Raw genomic sequence first — 6,084 nt, 5'->3', positions numbered from 1 at the left:
AGAGGGTTTGGAGATCCCCCACCCTCTTGATATAAGTGAGCACTGTCAGGAAGGTCGTTTTCATAGAGAGGGCACTAAGTCCAACTGACTGAAGGGACTCAAACGGATCTCTCTGTAAGGCCTGCAAGACCACAGTGAGATCCCAAGAGGGAATGAGACGTGGCCTCAGAGGGTTCAACCTCCAGGTGCCTCTGAGGAACCTAATAACCAGATCGTGCTTCCCCACGATCTGCCTCCCACGGTGTCATGGTTAGCCGCAATCGCGGCCACGTACACCTTAAGTGTAGAAGCAGACAGGTGGCTGTCCAGGCCTCCTTGGAGGAAGGAGTGCACAGATTCGATGCCACATCTCCGAGATTCACGAAATTCACGAAAACGCGCCAGTTCAGGTCGTACAGCTGCCTCATCGAGGGGTCTCTCTGAATAATGGTATTCACCGCTGCTGGTGAAAGGTCTCTGAGTTCCTCCTGGGAACTCCAGGGACCAAACATGAAGGTTCCAGAGATCCGGGTGCCTGAGAAAGGAGGTCCTTCCTCAGGGGAATTCGCCAGGGAGGAACTGATGCCATGAGCACGAGCTCCGAGAACCAGGTCCTGTTGGGCCAATAAGGGGCCACAAGCAGGAGCTGTTCTCCATCTTCCCTGACTTTGCACAGTATCTGTGGAATGAGGCTCACTGGGGGAAATGCATACTTGAGTAGGCCCCTGGGCCAGCTGTGAACCAGTGCATCCGTGCCGAGGGGAGCCTCGGTCAGGGAGTACCACACCTGGCAATGGGTCGATTCCGACAAAGCAAATCGGTCCACCTGTGTCTGGCCAAACCGACTCCAAATCAGCTGAACCGTTAGGGGGTGAAGCCTCCACTCGCCCCTGAGCGAGACCTGTCGCGAGAGGAGATCTGCTACATGATTGAGGTCGCCCGGGATATGAGTGACATGCAGAGGCCTGAGTCTGTGCTGGCTCCAAAGTAAGAGATGGCGGGCGAGTTGTGACATGCGATGGGAGCGAACACCACCCTGGTGGTGATGTATGCAACCATCACTGTGTTGTCCGTCCAGACCAACACGTGCTTGCCTTGGATCAAGGGTCGAAACCTCCTCAAGGCCAAAAGTACTTTCAACAATTCCAGGCAATTGATATGCCAATGCAGCCGAGGTCCTGTCCAGACCCCTGATGCTGCATGCCCATTGCACACTGCGCCCCAGCCTGTCTTGGAAGCATCTGTTGTAACAACAATGCGTCTAGACACCTGTTCTAAGGGCACTCCTGCCCGTAGAAAAGAGATGTCCTCCCAAGAACTGAAGGTACGTCGACACAACAGTGTAATGTTCACAGGGTGTGAGCCGTGACGCTAGAGGTCTGCTAGCCGACCCGAGCCCGACGGGTCCCGAAATACTTTCGGGTTTCGGGTTAATGTTTAATGAATAGCTTCGAGTTCGGGTCGGGCTCGGGTTTATAGCTAAACTAAAACTATATTACGCTGCTTTCATAGACGCACGAACACACATTATTGCACACGACAACACAGCACGGAAACTTTTATTAGTAAAATAGCTTCGACAGGCTACTGACTCGCAACGTTATATTTCTCTGCAATGGGGTTAAAATCGCTGTTTTTGAAGTAACTATGCCTCATTGCTTGTACAGAGAGATGCAGGTTCACGCAGGCGCTGGTAAAAAAGATACTCTTCACAGGGGAGAGTTTGCTCTTTTCCCAGCGTCAGTGACGCAGGTTCACACACGCAACTTTCAGCCCTTTCTCTCTCTCTCTCTTTCTCTCTCTTGCTAATTCAAATAAATGATCTAATTAATTCATTCAAATAAATGCGATCTTACCGCACTGCATCTCTGTGTCTGATTTAAAGCAGGCCGAATGCTAACGAGCCTTAACTGACGAAAATTACCATAAATTGCACGATGGAAGAATCATTGTCTTGTCATATACAACCATTCAAAAACACAGCAGAATTTATGTGACCGCTGTACCTGATGTTCATAAACTTTCATAACTGGTAAGTGTTTTTTCTTTTGCCTTGTGAACTGGCCGAGCCTGAATGATTCTGTTTTTTACATGTATTTGTTTACTGACCGTTGCATGCAATCGTGAAATACAGCTTTTTTTTTTTAAATTGGCTATTCGTTGTGGGGGGAAAAAAAAAAGATTTCGGATTCGGGCTCTAAATTTAACTCTGCCGCTCGGGTCGGGTCGGGTCAGACGATCTCGGGTTCGGCTTCAGTTTAAAGCCCGTGCAGACCTCTACGTGACGCCATGCCCATCTCGGGACTCGGGTACGAAGCCAGTGCTGAAGCGGTCTCATATGCATCATTCCAAGCAGCGTGACCACGGCTGAGGAACGCCATGTGCCCCATGAGCCTCTGAAAGTTTTTGAGAGGGACTGCTGTTCTCTGCTTGAGAGCCCTCAAGCTTTTCAGCACCGACTGAGCATGATCCTGAGAGAGGCGTGCAGTCATCGTAACCGAGTCCAATTCTACACAGAGAAAAGAGATACTCTGCACAGGGGAGAGTTTGCTCTTTTCCCAGTTGACCCGAATTCCCAATCGGGCTAGGTGGTCAAGGACCATGTGCCTGTGTGCGCAAACCAATTCTCGCGTGTGAGCTAGGATCAGCCAGTCATCGAGGTAATTGAGAATGTGAATGCCCACTTCCCTGAGAGGGGCAAGGGCAGCTTCCGCAATCTTCGTAAAGATGCGAGGAGACAGGGACAGACCGAAGGGAAGAACTTTGTACTGATATGCCAGTCCTTCGAAGGCAAACCGAAGAAACGTCCTGTGCCTTGGTAGGATTGAGACATGAAACTACGCATCCTTCAGGTCTGTTGCCACAAACCAATCCTGATCTCTGACACATTATTCTGTCCTAGATGCGTGTTCCAGCTACGTTACACTGACAGATAGCTAACAGTCAGAAGTCAGAAAAGGGGCCGATGCGGGAGTAAAGTTGAACGTTTTACTGTTGGGTTCTTTCCTCTTCCATTTCTTATTCTTTTATTTTTTGTAAAAATTAAACATATAAACATTACAAATGTCTTACAGAGATGAACTTACAGAGAGTTCACAAATAAATGTGAATGAATTTACATTATTGACAATGTTATCTGAACACACATAACAAAGGGCTACATTCGTGCTCTGCTTAGTATTGTTGTCACCGAAGAGTAATAGTTTTAAACTCTAACTTATGAATTTCACATTTATACGTGCATATACAGTACATTCTTACAAACACTGAAGAAAAGTAATATTCTTACAGGCAAAGCCTTTCCAAGGCACAAAACGCAAAGGAAACGGAGTAAAGAACTTCTTGGACAACCGCATGGAGAGAATCTGGAACACTGAGATTATTTCCTGGTTAACCTCTAACCCAAGAGTCACATGGTCTAAATCAACCACTAAGAAAATAGCTAACAATTATTAATGTTCTTTGTTGTTACACCAAACTGCCACAAGATGGTGCTAAAAAATAACAAATTAATGCGTGACATGACACACATGTTAATATGTGCTTGAGGGTTAACATTCTGAACGGAAGCTTGTGAAGGGCCCGGTTCAGAGTTCTCAAATCCAAGATTGGTCTGAGCCCCCCGCTCTTCTTGGGTACAATGAAGTACAAGCTGTAAAACCCCTTCTTCATTTCGGCCAGGGGGACAGGCTCGATTGCACCCTTCTCAAGAAGGGTTGGAACCCCCACCCGAAGAACAGCTGCATTCTCGCCTTGTACTGAGGTAAACAGAATGCCCCTGAACTTGGGTGGGCGCCTGGCGAACCGAATCGCCGAGCCGAGCCGAATGGTTCTGAGGAGCCATCGGGAGGGATTGGAGAGGCTTAACCAAGCATCCAGATACCCTGCCAACGGTCTCAAAAGAACCATGTTCAATGCACGTCGGGCAGGGTTCCTGTGGCTGAGCAGAGTGGAAGGCACTGTGGTAGGAGGTGAAAGTTAATATGTGCTTGAGGGTTAACATTCTGAACGGAAGCTTGTGAAGGGCCCGGTTCAGAGTCCTCAAATCCAGGATTGGTCTGAGCCCCCCGCCCTTCTTGGGTACAATGAAGTACACGCTGTAAAACCCCTTCTTCATTTCGGCCAGGGGGACAGGCTCGATTGCACCCTTCTCAAGAAGGGTTGGAACCCCCACCCGAAGAACAGCTGCATTCTCGCCTTGTACTGAGGTAAACAGAATGCCCCTGAACTTGGGTGGGCGCCTGGCGAACCGAATCGCCGAGCCGAGCCGAATGGTTCTGAGGAGCCATCGGGAGGGATTGGAGAGGCTTAACCAAGCATCCAGATACCCTGCCAACGGTCTCAAAAGAACCATGTTCAATGCACGTCGGGCAGGGTTCCTGTGGCTGAGCAGAGTGGAAGGCACTGTGGTAGGAGGTGAAACGTCCTGTAAAACACACCGCGCCTTGTCTGCAGGGTCTACCACATGTGCCACCGATGGATGAGGGAACATGAGTTCGCCAGCATGCGTCGTGTTGGCTGAGTGATAGACCCTTTGCATCTGAACATGAGGAGACAGAGTGTCTGTGTCCAAACAGGTTCTGATGCATGGTTTCAGCGTCTGGCCGTTACAAATGGGAGGGCCAAAAACACTGTGTGTGTGTGACCCAGAGAAGAAGGAAATTGCTCTTTTATTGACCAGGTGGAGGCTATCTGCCAGGTGGCAGACAGCCGTGGTGGAGCCAAATCCACCTCCCATCCCCCCGTTGAAAGTGGATCCAGGCTGGCCAGATGGTCCCTCCTCCCTGGGTCGCCCATCTCAGGAACGCTTTGAAGCCTTGCGAGGGTTCCTGGTGCCCTGATGACGAGCTGGCGGTGCCACGAGTGGTGGGCCGTTGGTCAGGTTTGACTGAAGGCCAGGGCTGTTGCGGGGCCTCAGCAGTCCTCGCAAGGGGCCGTCCCCGGCGACGAGCAGACGGGGGCTGCTGACTCGGGGGTGCAGGAGCAGGACCTGACCCACGCCAAGGCAGGATGTGTTTGATGGCCTCCGTCTGCTTCTTCACTGTGGAAAACTGCTGGGCAAATTCTTCCACGGTGTCGCCAAAGAGACCAACCTTTGAAATGGGGGCGTCAAGAAAGCGTACTTTCTCAGCTTCCCACATGTTAGCCAAGTTGAGCCGCAGGTGGCTTTCCTGGACCACTAAAGTGGACATCGCCCTCCCCAGAGTCTGCGCCGTGACCTTCGTAGCCCGGAGGGCATAGTCAGTCGCCGAGCGCAGTTCCTGCAGTACCTCTGGGTTGGGACCACCCTCGTGCAGCTCTTTCAATGCTTTGGCCTGGTAGACCTGCAGGATGGCATAGCATGCAGGGCGGACGCAGCTTGTCCAGAAGCCGCATAAGCTTTCGCCACTAGGAACAAAGAGAACTTACAGGCCCTAGACAGGAGTCTCGGGCTGTCCTGCCAGATGGCAGCATTTTGCAGGCAGAAATGCACTGCAATCGCTCTCTCCACCTGGGGAACCTCCGTATACCCCCTCGCTCGACCCCCATCGAGGGTGGTGAGGGCAGAGGAGCCGGTGTACCGTGTTCTGGCTGAAAAGGGGGCCTTCCACCATTTCGTCAGCTCCTTGTGCACTTACGGGAAGAAAGGCGCCAGGGCAGAGCGTGGCTTAGTGTCACACTCAGCACCCAGAAACCAATCATCCAGCCACAAGCACTCGGGGCAGGGTGGGGGAGACCACTCCAGCCCGATGCTCTTGGCTGCTCGGGCAAGCACGGCTGCCATCTCAGCGTCAGCCTCGGATTGAGGCTCAGCACCCGTAGGTGCTTGCTCAGCCAAGTCATCTGCTTCCGATGGCTCATGCCCAGGGACGGGCTCTCAAACTCATCCGGAAACTCGACAGCTAAGCACGAAGCAAGTGAAGAATGGGAAGCTCGCGGGGATTGCCCCGGCGAAACTAATCCTTCCTCCCCATGCTCTTCAGCAGCGCACATCGCTGCGGCCTATACCCAGAGGTAGAAGGACCAGAGCGGAAAGCAGCCGCGGTGACTCGGGGTCTTTTGGTGAAGAACCCGAGCCGCGAGCGCAACGTGCCGATGGGAAGTGCCTCGCAAGCAGGCTACGAA

The sequence above is a fragment of the Sinocyclocheilus anshuiensis genome, unplaced genomic scaffold (genome assembly GCF_001515605.1).
Source record: "Sinocyclocheilus anshuiensis isolate Anshui unplaced genomic scaffold, SAMN03320099.WGS_v1.1 scaffold613, whole genome shotgun sequence".
Lineage (NCBI taxonomy): Eukaryota > Metazoa > Chordata > Actinopteri > Cypriniformes > Cyprinidae > Sinocyclocheilus > Sinocyclocheilus anshuiensis.
This window is presented reverse-complemented; position numbering follows the sequence as displayed.